Below are 13,875 nucleotides of genomic sequence, written 5' to 3'. Positions count from 1 at the left end.
CCATCTAACTCCAGCTCCACGGGCTCTGACAGCTCTGGCCTCCTCAGATGTGGAACTCAACTCTCATCTCCCAAGTCCGTGGACCATGGACCACAGTTGTTTTGCCTCACCATTCCCCTTGAATGTCATCCTGAATGCTTCCAGAATACAATTGCTATGTCTCTACCTGCACAGGCTTTCGAGTTACCGTAACTTCTTTTCTCTGAGATAAATGCCCTCAAGGGCAATGGCACATGCTTGTGTTTCCTGGTTTAGATTTCTAAGAGACTGTCACCATGCCTTTGGGGGCCTGCCCCTTTTTTCCTTCCCCACCAGTGCCTGTGACCCAACCTCCCACAACATTTTCTGTTATGAACTTTTCATTTTAAGGGTATCTTACTGTGAAGGGTTTTGTTATTGTTGTAGGTTTTGTTTTTTTGCTGTATTTTCAACCCAGGGCCTCACACATACTAGGCAGGGTCTGTCCCACTGAGACACATCCTCAGCCCATGATGGGTGTCTTCTGTGTGCTTACTGGTTATACAATCAGCTCTTCCTGGTTTATTTGATTGATTTTGATGGTGGTGGTGGTGTTTTGTTTTGTTTTGTTTTGTTTTGTGTTTTACATTTTCCACTTGAATGGTTTGTTTTCCTGTTGAATTTTGGGAGTTCTTTATATACTGTACCTACTAAACCTCTATCCCATATGTTATTTACATTTTTTCTCCCAACTTGTATTTGCCCTTGTAGTCTCTTAACAAGCATGTCTATTTATTGGGGTTTAATTGCCTACTTAACCCATAGAGTCATCACTATGAGCTGCTGCCAGAAGGCCATTCTTATTATGAAGTGTACAGCTGAACCCTGAAAATCCAGGAGCTTCACCCTCTCTGAGTGGCTTGGTGTCAGCCTGAAGAAGAAAAGGTCAGAGGAAGGCAGGGAACAGGACGCAATTATCAAGTGTCAAGAGTGATGTGCATTGCAGCCTGCCTCACAGCCAGTGCAGCCTCCACCTGCATGGGAGGAGAGCCCATTTGGGAGCAGGACCTATGGGATTCCACGCTTCTGGGCTTGATCTACTGTGTCACTTGCTGACCATGGGACTGGTAAGTTCCTTTAACCACAAGGGTACACTGCCTCAATTGTTAGCAGGACAAATGTCACCTGCCTCAGGCTGATGGGAGGACTGGCAGAGAGACCAACAAGATATCATGATTTTAGCTGTCAGTGTCTTAACTGGGGCCACATAACAGCTTCTGTACTTCCTATTCAAATAATCAGCAAAGAATGGCAAACTAAACAGCCAAACGGTTGTTTGATTTTTAATTTTTAAACAAACAAACAAACAAACAAACAAACGATGCTTTTTAAAGCATGGAAAGAGATGGTCAGAGAGACAGCAGCCTTCCTGGACCCCTTGACCAGCAATCACCCAGTGTGGTCTGGACAGGAGAGCTGCAGACAAATTCCCCCAAGAAACCACAAGCAACCCATGGAGGAGTCTCTGGCGGCTATAAATACTCAGTGGCCAAAACTGATGTCATGCCTTTCAGGCAGGGGCTGCCACATGAAGCCAGGCGGGCAAGCAGCACACAGCAGTGCAGGCACAGCAAATCGTGTTGACTCAAAAAGACGTCTCAGAGTTGGGGAGCCCTAGGCACTGATCCCCACGGACTGACAATAGCTCAGCCCGTCCTGCTCCTTAGCGGAAGTGCATTTGCTTTTCAGATCTATACAAAACATTTATTTAAAAAAAATTCTCTACATCTTAAATTGCTTTCCAGAAAAGAAAAAAGTTTGCACCGTAGGAGAGGAGCTGGGGGACGGCTCAGCCAGTGAAGGGCTTGCCAGGCACGCCTGGGAGGTAGGGGACGGCACAGGTCCATCTCCAGCACCCATGTAGAGGGGTCAGGTGATGGCGCACTCTCACAACGGCAAGGCAGGGTGATTATAGCTCAGTGCTTGGGGTAGAGACAGAAGGATCTCGGGGCTCAAAGGCCAGGCAGCCTGTCCTAATTGGAGCTCCAGGTTTAATGAGAGAGACTTTGTCTCCAAAAGTAAGTTAGATGATTCCTGAGAAGCACCTGGGGTTGACCGCTGGTCTCTACATATGTGCACTCGGGAGCATGCACGTGCACACACACACACACACACACAATCAATCGTTAAATAAATCAATGAGACAATCTAGGAGAGGAGCTAAACTCAGGAGTTACTGGCCCATCTCAGCAATGTATCCACTTCTCCACAGCACGCAGGAGGCAAACAAATTCTGAAATTATAAAACAAGCTCTGGGCCTAGTCTAACACGTCCTAGGAGACCCAGCAAAGTGTTGTACTATCTAATTTTTCCACCTGCCTGTAGCATGGCAGAGAATAAAACATTTGGTCAAGGAATAGTGAACATGCGGTTGCACATTCTGAGAATAAAAACCTGATAAAGAGAATCCGCCATGCCAATCGATATTGTGCATGTGTGCACCCTTTGATGAACAGTCCCATCCTTAGGAATTCAGTCCATGGTCATAGCCATGGAAATCCATGAGAACTACAAACAAGACAGAACAGTTGCTGGCCATTCCAGAAGACTAGGGATGGGCTTTCCAGGGGTGGTCCAGGGAAACGGTGCAACTCTATGGTAACACTATGAATGAACATGCTCTTCCACGATGCTCAACGCAGCCTCCTGGATGCATCCAGAAGGAAGTGGCAAGGGTTCTGGGGCAGCCTTGAGAATAAAGCTGCACAAGACTCGATGCTTTATCACAAGTTGCAAAACCTAATGACACTGCCTAACAAGCATGAGTGCTGCCCTAGTCAAGCTCAGGGGTAAGTGTTGTCCAAAAAGGCACAGTTGAAGGCGTGAGGATGCGCTCAGGGGCAGCTCCAACTTGGACATCAGAGAGCAATGCTGAAAGGCAGCCCTTGAAGGCTTGAACATGACAGGGGGTGAAAGAGCAGAAGCAGCAGATGCCAGGACAAGGACACTGACAAGAACAAGCCACCAAGTGCCACTCTCAGACTGAGAAGTTGATGAGGGTGACTCAGAAGCTGAACACTGACTTGGAGTCCACACACAGATTATGAGCCTTGAAGCAGGCCAGCAACGCCACGCTGCACCTTAACAAAAGGAAAGACAAGGAGTGCTAGAGGCCCAAAGAAAATCACGGCACGTGTAACTTAGCTGTAGGTCATCAATGAGAAAAGAAGATAGGAAGTCGTCAGACACAGGCAGCCTGATTCCACTCCACCATCTTTACATACAAAGGAATGTATCTATTTTTAGGGCACTATCAATATTCTAGAACCCTGTCTATATCCGTCCGCCAGCTGCTGTAACAAAATCTCGCACTCTGGGTGGCTTAACGGAAATCTATTTCTCATCATCTGGAGGCTGGGATGTCCCAGACCTGACCACTAGAGAAGCTATTCTTTCTTCCCTGCAGACAGTCCCTGTTCTCACATGTCAAGGACGGAGGCAGAGAATGCTTTCTTGTGTCCCTTCCTGTCAGGGAACTGACCTCATCAGAAACCCCACCACCTTCATCTAGACCTTGATTAGCAGAGTCCCCACCTGCTAGTAACATCCATCACACCAGTGCTAGGGATTCACCCTTCGTATGGGGGGACACACGAGGTTCAGTCCCCTCCTCTCAATAATGCCTAAAACAGGGGGGGGGGAAGATATGCACCTGTAAGTGGACAACACATTGATCCTTTTAGTATGTTAGGACAACTTGCAGTAGAGGATGCAGGCTCTCAGCTTCCTGCTCCAGCCTCCGTGCCTGTCACCTACTACCCTGTTTCCCTGCTAGAATGGTCTCTTAGCCCTCTAGACCCATAAGCCCAAACACGCCTTTCTTCTAGAAGCTGCCTTGGCCACGGTGCTTTATCACAGCCACAGAAAAGTACTAAAACTGCACAGTTCGCCTGTGCATTGTGTGTATGCCATGAACGGCAGAGGCCACAACGGGTCTCCAAGTAGTTACATGTGGTTGTGAGCTGCCATGCGGTGCTGGGGACTGAACGTAGGTCCTCTGCAAGAGCCCCTAACCGTTGAGCCATCTCTCCGGCCCCAAAGAACACTGTGTTCTGTCTCCAACATCTCTGAATCCCAGACTGTCCACATACACACCAGCAGTGTCCCTTCCAAGTCACAAACTTCACAGAAACCTCTGTATCAACAACAAAGGTCGATCATCACAAAAGGAACTGCACTGGAGAGGTGACAATCCTAAGGCTGACATTTAAAAACGCATACATTTTACATGCAAGTTAGAAAATAACATAGCCGTTGGGGGCTGGTGAGATGGCTCAGCGGTTAAGAGCACCGACTGCTCTTCCAAAGGTCCTGAGTTCAAATCCCAGCAACCACATGGTGGTTCACAACTATCCATAACGAAATCTGATGCCCTCTTCTGGAGTGTCTGAAGACAGCTACAGTGTACTCACATATAATAAATAAATAAATCTTAAAGAGAGAAAGAGAGAGAGAGAGAAAGAAAAAAAGAAAAGAAAAAAGAAAATAACATAGCTGTTTAAGAAAATCTAACGAAGAAGTGGGAACAAAACACCCTTGGAAGGAGTTACAGAGACAAAGTTTGGAGCTGAGATGAAAGGATGGACCATGTAGAGACTGCCTTATCCAGGGATCCACCCCATAATCAGCATCCAAACGCTGACACCATTGCATACACTAGCAAGATTTTATCGAAAGGACCCAGATGTAGCTGTCTCTTGTGAGACTATGCCGGGGCCTAGCAAACACAGAAGTGGATGCCCACAGTCAGCTAATGGATGGATCACAGGGCTCCCAATGGAGGAGCTAGAGAAAGTACCCAAGGAGCTAAAGGGATCTGCAACCCTATAGGTGGATCAACATTATGAACTAACCAGTACCCCGGAGCTCTTGACTCTAGCTGCATATGTATCAAAAGATGGCCTAGTCGGCCATCACTGGAAAGAGAGGCCCATTGCACACACAAACTTTATATGCCCCAGAACAGGGGAACGCCAGGGCCAAAAAGGGGGAGTGGGCGGGTAGGGGAGTGGGGGTGGGTGGGTATGGGGGACTTTTGGTATAGCATTGGAAATGTAAATGAGCTAAATACCTAATAAAAAATGGAAAGAAAAAAAAAATCTAACGAAATCCTCGAACACAGGATGTGTGCCTTCATGAGCAAGTGTGCGTGCGTGCGTGTGTTTGTGTGTGTGCGTGCTACATATCTCCTCCCTACAAAAACTATAAAGGATTTTTTGAAATTTAAAACAATGATAAAAACTTCATACAAGGATCTAGAGGAAAAAGTTGGGAGAATCTTTGCAAAAGGGCATGGAGCTTCAAGGGCGCCATGGGCACAGCTGCCCCCTCCCTCCCCTTATCTCCAGACAGCCACAGCAGCAGGTGAGCTTGGTAAACCCATTGTTCCCAGCTCTTGTGAAGGTTCCATCATGGAGGCTGGCTGACTGCTTACAACCCTGGCCTTTGCCGATTAGCTCAGCCTCTAGCCCCCATGCTCCCCAGCCGCTGGGGGTGGAGCTGAGATTCTCCACCCTCATCCTGCCCCCGGAGCTCCTGGCTGGGGGGGGGGGGGGGGCCCTAGCCTGAGGCCTCCAGGCATCTAGCTGTTACGCAATGCTATCGAAATGCAATGCTATCGAAATGCAATGCTATCTCTCGCTCTCTCGGGTGAAGTGATGGTGCAGAGGGAAGATGTTCCTAACACCTCCAGTGTTTAGAGGGCTATGCTTCAGGCATTCCAAACCAAGAATCAAAACTAGAACCAAGTCTGTGCTTTCTTACTCTGTAGAACTATCTCACAAGACTATTGGGAAGCTGGAGGGCAGAGAAATGGGCATTGGGAGTTGGGGGCAGAGTGGGTGACCCCAACCCCACCCCTTCCACAGTCCCACTCTCTCAGTGTTCTCCCTCTCCCACCCTGCTCCCACTTCCTGCTTCTCTCCTCCCCTCCCCCTCTTCACCCACCCACCCCCACACACACACTACTTCTCCTCCCCTCTCCCCTCCTCTTTCCTCCCCCCGACACCCCCCCATCCCCCCACCCTCCACCCCTGCCTTCTCAGCTAAAACCTTCAAAGTGTTGGCCCCTTGGGAGCAGAGCTGGCATGGAGAAGGACAGGGTTGATTGCTCTGTTTTTGTTTCAAGCTCTGAAGAACTTTTGACTCCTAAAACCGTGCTCTTGTGTAACTGTGTTTAAGATGGGTATTTAATGTTTAAACAAAATCTGAGCCTTGACCGAGAAGAAGACCCGTACGGAGTGTGCATTCCTAAGCTTTAGGGAGCCCAGCCACTTTGAAGACATGGGGAAAGCTGTAAATCCCTCTCCCAGGAAAAACACACCCCCACGCAAAGCATCCGCACAGGAGATCAGGGCATTCCGAAGTCCACCCAGCCCGGGTGGGTCCTATCTTAAAAGGAAAGGTTCTAGGTGTTTTGTTTGTGTTTGTTTGTGTTTCCTTACAGAGGTGAGGGTGAACCCCAGGGCATCCTGCACCCTAGGCAAACACTCTGCTGCTGAGCTACACCCCAGCCCAGATTCTGGGTCGTCATAAAATTCCTTTCAGAGCAAAGCTAACCTTTCCTACACAGGGATGGGGGCTGTCTGCCTTGAAACAGTAGGTGTCCTGACCCTTGAGAATGTGACTGTCAGCTGAGCTGACTCATTCCAGCTGAGTCTATTCCAGAAACAAGGGGTCCTCCATCTAAGCCTTGAGAAGGCAAGGTCCCAAACTCCCCCACCTGGGTGTTTCTTCCACCAGCAGAATCTCAGAGGATTTCTTGGCAAAACTCTACTCTCAGCAGGCCACTTCAAGGCTCCAAAACCAGCTGCTTGAGGCTGACCTGTCTCCAGTACTGTAAACCTCCACAGAAAGTCAGAGCAATACATCTTTGTTTTTGAAACAGGGTCTCCCTCTGCAGCCTGGCCTCAAGCTCTCAATATGGCCCAGGTTGGCCTAGAACTCACTGGCATCCTGCCTCTGCCTCTCAGGTAAAAAGGTTTGCCACAAAATCCTGACATCCTAGGTTTGATTCTCTATGACTAGGCTCAGTGTCCGGAAAGGGCAAACCAGCTCTTGAAGTCATGAAAGTTGTCTTCTGTGTGAGCAAAGATACTCACACAACACACATGTTCACACACAGCACACATGCCCATACAGACAAACAGAAGGGAATCTTCATACCCCTGGTGATAGGTTTAATCCATTGGTGCCCCAGTTTACATGTCCATGAATGGAAAATAACAAAGCAACCTCACAGGATGTGGCAGTAAGGGGATCAGGTGACGTCAGTGGACACAATGGCTGATCCCCATAGACACTTGTGCCCAAACCCTAGACCCGAGGCTGTCATAGTGCATGACAAACCGTCTCTTCCTCTCTTATCTAGGTGGTCAAGTAAACACATCTGCCTTCAAACCAACTTTGGAACTTTCTCTGAGTAGAAAAGCAACATGTGTAAGGGGTATCTTACATTTAACAGGAGGCTCTATCTGAAGGTCACATGGAAGGGAAGGAGGGAGGGAGGGAGGGAGGGAGGGAGGGAGGAAGGAAGGAAGGAAGGAAGGAAGGAAGGAAGGAAGGAAGGAAGGAAGGAAGGAAGGAAGGCAGGCAGGCAGGCAGGCAGGCAGGCAGGCAGGCAGGCAGGCAGGCAGGCAGGCAGGCAGGCAGGCTGGCCTTTCAGAGTCCCTAGCTTGTAGGGAAAATGGGAACCTGGTTCTATGGTCACAAGAAACTCCTCATGGCCAATGAGACACTGAGCCTGAAGCAACTCCTTCTAGAGCTGAACAACACTACCTTGCCGCTTTCTGCCCAGCAACAGTGTGGGCTGGTGTGTGTATGTTAGTTGAGGAAGTTAAGTGTGTGGTAGAAAGAAACGAATACAGTGAATTAACAAGAGTAGCCAGCAGCGTGGCATTCAGCAACTCCCTTAAAGCTAGAGGCAGGGCTGAGGACTGGAATTCTTTCCCCTTCCTTTCTTTTTTTCTATCTTTTTTTTTTCCAAGACAGAGTTTCTCCCTCGGCTGTTCTAGAACTCACTTTGTAGATCAGGCTGGCCTCTAACTCACAGAGATCTGCCTACCTCTGCCTCCAAGTGCTGGGATTAAAGGCTGTGTGTGCCACTACCACCTGGTAGGATTTCATTTAATAGAAAAGCAAAACACTTGCCTTGCAAGCCCAGGGTCCTGGGTTCAGTCACACATGCACACACACACACACAACCACAAAAGAGAAGGATGGCCACATTTCATCCAAAACAATAGATCACAGTTTTCATTACAGTCACAGATTTCAGGCATTCTAATTTGTCCAGAAGACGACAAAATTTATGTTTCCCATAATACACTGCCTTACCTTTACCAGTCCAGCAATACCAGTGTTGCAGGAAATTCAACCATCAAACGTCCCTAGGAACGTTTGCTGGCTTTCCCACACCACAGGAACTCTGTATGTCTGTTGATGCCACATAGGATGTTGTATATTAATATCTGCATTTCTCAACAGGCATTCGTTGAGACCCACTGCTGAGTTTGTGAGCCTCTGTGCTCTCCTGTTGCAACATTAGAGCAACAAAAGTGTTCAGTAGAAATTGGTGAGGAAATGGGGGCAGGACTGACATCTGGCCCTGGGACAGTCAACATAGGGCTGCCAAGATGGCTTGGGGAGAGAATGATCCAAGCAACCCTCCTGCTGCAAGAGCTGGACTCACCCTGACACTTGCCCCTCACGAGTAGGATACCGAATTACAACAAGTGGCTGCCTTCCTGGCCTTGACCTCTGAACTTTGCCTTCCCGAATCTCCAGTCAGGTCCCTTAGGAGCCAAAACATCAAGAAAGAAATTATAAATGGAAGGTGCTTGTGGCTCTGAACTGTTTCTGAAACCATCAGAAGCTCAGATAGACAGATAGATAGACAGACAGACAGACACACACACACACACACACACACACACATTTTCATATAAACCATATAAAACCGGAATTCGAACTTGATGATTTCCCCGAAACGCCCACCAAATGATACTGATCGTTCAGGATATAAAACAATGCTAAGTTTCCTGGCACCGCATCCAGGACTCTTGAGTGTGTATAGAAAAGCAGAGAAAAATCGACTATTAATGTTGCATCTTTTTATAACTTTGGCAGCATAGGATTTTACAACTTAAAAAAAAAAAACTCTTCTCTTTGTAATTGCATTGAATCTTCCAAATAATAATAACATTTTAAAGGCATTACTAAGAACTAACGCACTTGTGCAGATCAAGGAACTGAGGCTGAGAGAACCTGATTAAAAAGCCAAACTCTAACTCAAGACCCCTCCTAGAGAACTGTCGGACGCGATCCTTAACCTCATTCACATCTACATCCTGTCGACACACGGAACGGTTCTGGGTCCCAGTGCAATAACAGACATAGGAACCTGAGAGTGGAAAGGGTGGCCTGGGAAGCCCTGAGTGGTAGTGACACAATAGCCGTAGACATACAGTCTGAAAAGAGCAATCCTCCACTGTTATGTGAGGGCTACATGGTGACTTACAGAGGTATCAAGCTGTAGAATAAAGGAAGTGACATCATGGTTTAAAGCCCTCATGGCAGCCACAGAAATCTCCAGACATGGTTGGGAGCAGACAGATGGCACCTAACCAACCTGATGTGTTCAGTGATGTGTGAATACGGGCAAGAGGACAATAGTGGAGATCAACCCCTATCCCTGTGCAGAAACCCCTGTCACTTCATCTGGACAGAAATCAAGGCAGCTACAAATGAAACCGAGGAAAGAAACTCAAATTGAACAAATTGAAACCGAGGAAAGAAACTCAAATTGAAAGGGGATGTGTCGCAGTAAAGAACGTCAACCCTAGGCAGAGCTGCCATCATCAACTTTCAATCCCTGTCGTTATCTAGATAGCAGGGAGAACTGTGTCCTTTCTACACACAGACACCCGGCCAGAAGAAACTCTGCACACCGAATTCCCACCTCACCACAGACACACAGATGAGCACGGAAGGGTTGGCTTCTGCTCCTTAGAGCTGAACTCCTCTGCCAACCCTTTAACACATGATGTTTTTAGCACTAAGATCAGATGAGCCTTTCAACATTTAGGCAGAGCCCAGGGCATCTACTTGGGGTACTCTTAAGATTCCACTTGTTTCAGAGTCTCTCAAGTAAAATCCTGGCTATAGATTGGGACCTGGAAATGCGCAGTTGGCAGACTCCATCCGACAACACACCAACAGATGCTCTTGAAAACAGATCTGCACCCAACGGCTTCATTAAGGGAGGAATGTGATATAGTGGAGATGCAAACAGAATACAATTATAAAGGGTTCAAAGGGGCTGGAGCGGTGCTTTGTGGGTAAGAGAGTGTAAGGGCTGAGAGACAGTTCATGGTCAAGGATGCTTGCTGCTGTGCTCAGGGAATCTGGTTTTCAGCACTCACATCAGGAGGCTCCCATCTGCCTGCAACTCCAGACCCAGCATATCTGATGCCCTCTTCTGACCTCCCAAGGCATTCCATGTGTATGTGCACATACACATGCACACGCACATCTCTCTGGTGGGGGTGTAAATCTTCAAAAAGGCCAAAATCAAATTTAATTTTAATTTTTCAAAAAGCATGCAAGACAACACCAAAAAGTGCAAGTTTCCATTGCACACACTTGTCCCAAACACTGATGATCTACCCAACCTTTATAAATTTCAATTTTATTTTACTTAATGACTATGGGCGTTTTGCCTCCATATGTCTGTCATATCACATGCACACAGTGTCCGCAGAGGCCAGAGATGGCATTGGGTGCCCTGGAGCTAGACCATGTGGGTATAGGACCGCCCCAGGTCCTCTGCACAAGCAGCCAGCAACCTTGACCACGAGCCATCTCTCAGTCCTTGGATAAACCTTTGTAAAAAGAAACTGAGAAGCAAGGAAGTAGCTTGCTCTTTAGACTACATTTTTCAAATATCTCCTTTATATCTTTGCCATAGGCCAACTTCCTTCTGCTATATTTGGTTAAAAGAATGAAGGGTTTAGGGCCAAGAATGTTCCTTAAAATTGTCTACTTGAAGACTTTCAAAGGTGAGACTGCTAAAACCTAGAGGAGAAACTACCCAGGAAGGACAGTAAATCAACTTCAGGGCCAAAATTAGACTCAATGAACTCTGTTCGAGTACTCTACATCATAAAACACACTCAGTCAGACAGGTTAAAAAAAATCTTTACTATCTTTGGTGGGTTGAGGCTTTGTACCTGGATTCATGGTGTAGACAAAGGCTCTCTCATTTGGGCCCCACCTCCTCCCTGCTCTGGGGTACAAACTGGGTCTGTGGCTTTCAGAGTGTTGGTTTTTTTGTTTGTTTGTTTGTTTGTTTGTTTGTTTTAACAAGCTATGATAGGTACTTTTGGCCCAAACTCACAATGTCTAAAGGACAGAACTAACATAAGGAAGGCTCAGAGAGAACATTTGATGAGGCAGAAGCTTGCCAGAGCTCAGCACCCAGAGCTGAGCTGGTGCAAGCACAGAAGTAGGAGATGGCAGAGACTAAGTGTGCATCTTATAGCAGGACAAGGATGGCTCCTAGCTGTTTCATATCCTATCCTGCTATTAGAGTTGGGCTCTCTTTTAGGACAAACTGTGGGTTGCTTATTGAAACTCCTAGTTCCAAATGCTGCCTGCCTTCTCCCCACAGAAAGACACTGGCTTGATTTCTTTCTCTCTCTCTTTCTCTCTCTCTCTCTCTCTCTCTCTCTCTCTCTCTCTCTCTCTCTCTCACACACACACACACACACACACACACACACACACACCATCCTGGATACATGACAAGTGATTTTGAAATGCTCAAAGAAGCAGTATCTAATGAATGGTCTCCACATTAGTTAGTAGCTGAGGAGGGCCCAGCCTGAGGGGCAGCATCAGGTCCCCTCCCTGGACCTCACCCCAGGGCTGCCTTCATAAATCTGATCTCCAACTGTAACTGCTTTGGCTTGGTTCCCTGGGTGTAGATTTTCTTGATTCAAACTCATTCTGCAGCACGCCAAGTTCTTGGGAGAGTTTCTTCCACTTGCCAGGCGCTGACTGGGAGTTACAAAGTCAACTCTCTGGCTTTCCAGATTTTTTTTTTCTTCCCAACGGAAGAAATCAAGAAGCTGAGGGCAGAGAGGCTCTGCTCCCTCCAATCAGCACCGGCCTCTGGGTCGCCAGGCCTAAGTCAGGAGTAAGAAACTCCATGGCTGGACTTGCAGCTTCCAGCACAGTGACAGCCCCACGCTCCCCAGAGACCCGCAGGGTGAGGGGCACGTTCTCAGACGGGCTACTCCAGAGCCCGTGTAGCGCCCCCCACCCCGCCCGCTCCCCGCTTCAACTCACTGAATAAAGACAATACCAAAGTCCGGTCCACACCACCTTAGGCTAACTGCGCCCAGCACGCACAGGGCTTCGCTCACCTCACCGAAACTCCAGTGCCCAATGCACACCCAAAGCGGGGGCCAGGACTGAATGGGCAAAGCCTGGGTCGACAAGCCATGGGACACAGGACCAGGATCCCATGCGCGCGTGTCCACGCTGTCACCTTCACTGACACACGAAATCGTACCAATACAGGGACAGAAACAGCCTTTCCACCCGCCAAGCCTCCCCACACACTTAAGTCCACGTAGTTACCTCCGGAGCCATCCACACCACATAGGGAAACAGGAAGGCTCCCTCACACAAGGGTCCCCCAACCCCCGGTCCCTCTTGGTGACAATCAACTAGCTACACCCAAGAAGGAGGGCCGGAAAAGAGCCCACTCGTGGGGTGGCCAGGACCTGGAGGTGCAGAGCCCTCTGTGCCACCCGGCGGCGAGACAATGCCAGGGCGCACAGACTCCTGAGTGCTCGGGTCCATCCAGGCCAGCCCTCTCGGTGTTCCTGTCCCTCTAGAGGAGAAGGCAGCTGCCACCAACCGGGCAGCACACTCTCCGACCCATTTCAGCCGACTGCCAAGCCGGGAACCCCAGTTCAGCCTTAGCGATCGTCCTGCAAGTCCAAATATGCGGTCTGTCCTTTAGGTCTCGGATGACCGGATCTTCGAACAGTTCTTGGAAAACCATCCCAGCCCGCTGACCCTGCCCAGCCCTGTCTGGGGACCCTGAAGGGCCTCGGGGACCCTACCTGGCCCTGGGGACTCTGACCTCCAGGGATCCAACTTAGCCCTGGAGACCCCGTCCACCCCTGTATAGGGACCATGCCCTGTCCGGAGACGCTGCCCTGTCAGGAGTCCCTGGTCAGTCCTGTCTAACACCCTGAAGGGCCTCGATGACCCTACCCGGCCCTGGAGATCCTGCCCAGCCTTGTCTGGGGACCCTGCCCGGCCCAGGGCATCCAGCTTGGGGACCTTGCCCGAGGACATCGTGGGACACCTGGCCCCGCTACGGGTTCAAAGTCGCCGCCGCCTCACCTCAGGATTCAGTGGCTCGTGAGCACTGGACGGCCGAGAGGAGCGCAGCCCGCGGAGCGCCCGCTGCCTCAACAATGGAGCCCGGGGCGGGGCCCTGCGCAGCTCAGCGATCTCTCAGTCGGGACCTGGAGCCCAGACACCGCCGGTGCGAGCTGTGGCCGGAGGATTCTGCGCAGGCGCGACAGGCCCCGCCTGCCTCCATAGCCCCGCCCCCTGAACAGCAAGAACCCGCCCTCTAGCCAATGGTTAGGGAGTTGGGCGGAGGGGGCGGGGCCAGGAGGAACAAAGAGAGGCTGGGCGGGGCCGTGGGTCCGAGCCGGCACCCGGGACTCTGCGCTGATCTGATTTCGCTTCGGGCTCAGCGCCCACGTGGACTAAGCTCAGTGGTACTCGGTGCTCACCCCAAAGCTAGAATTGGTTCTAAAGGAAAACTGATG

General features: G+C 49.4%; 1 protein-coding gene across 4 annotated transcripts in view; it reads right to left on the bottom strand.

The window, feature by feature from the left end:
• The window catches only part of Afap1 (actin filament associated protein 1), a 110,605-nt gene extending 96,945 nt beyond the window's left edge, over positions 1-13,660 (bottom strand). For 2 of the 4 annotated variants that reach the window (XM_006504098.3, XM_030254800.1), the window contains exon 1: positions 13,439-13,656. The gene's annotated coding sequence lies outside the window, so the exon portion shown is untranslated. Of the gene's footprint in view, positions 1-13,438 lie in introns of all 4 variants that reach the window. The other 2 variants (NM_027373.2, XM_030254799.1) reach the window with 2 other exon arrangements.
• Between the last annotated feature and the right edge of the window lie 215 nt (positions 13,661-13,875).

Source organism: Mus musculus, chromosome 5 (assembly GCF_000001635.26).
Source record: "Mus musculus strain C57BL/6J chromosome 5, GRCm38.p6 C57BL/6J".
Lineage (NCBI taxonomy): Eukaryota > Metazoa > Chordata > Mammalia > Rodentia > Muridae > Mus > Mus musculus.
The sequence above is the reverse complement of the archived record's forward strand: the minus strand, read 5'-3'. Positions and strand labels throughout refer to the sequence as shown.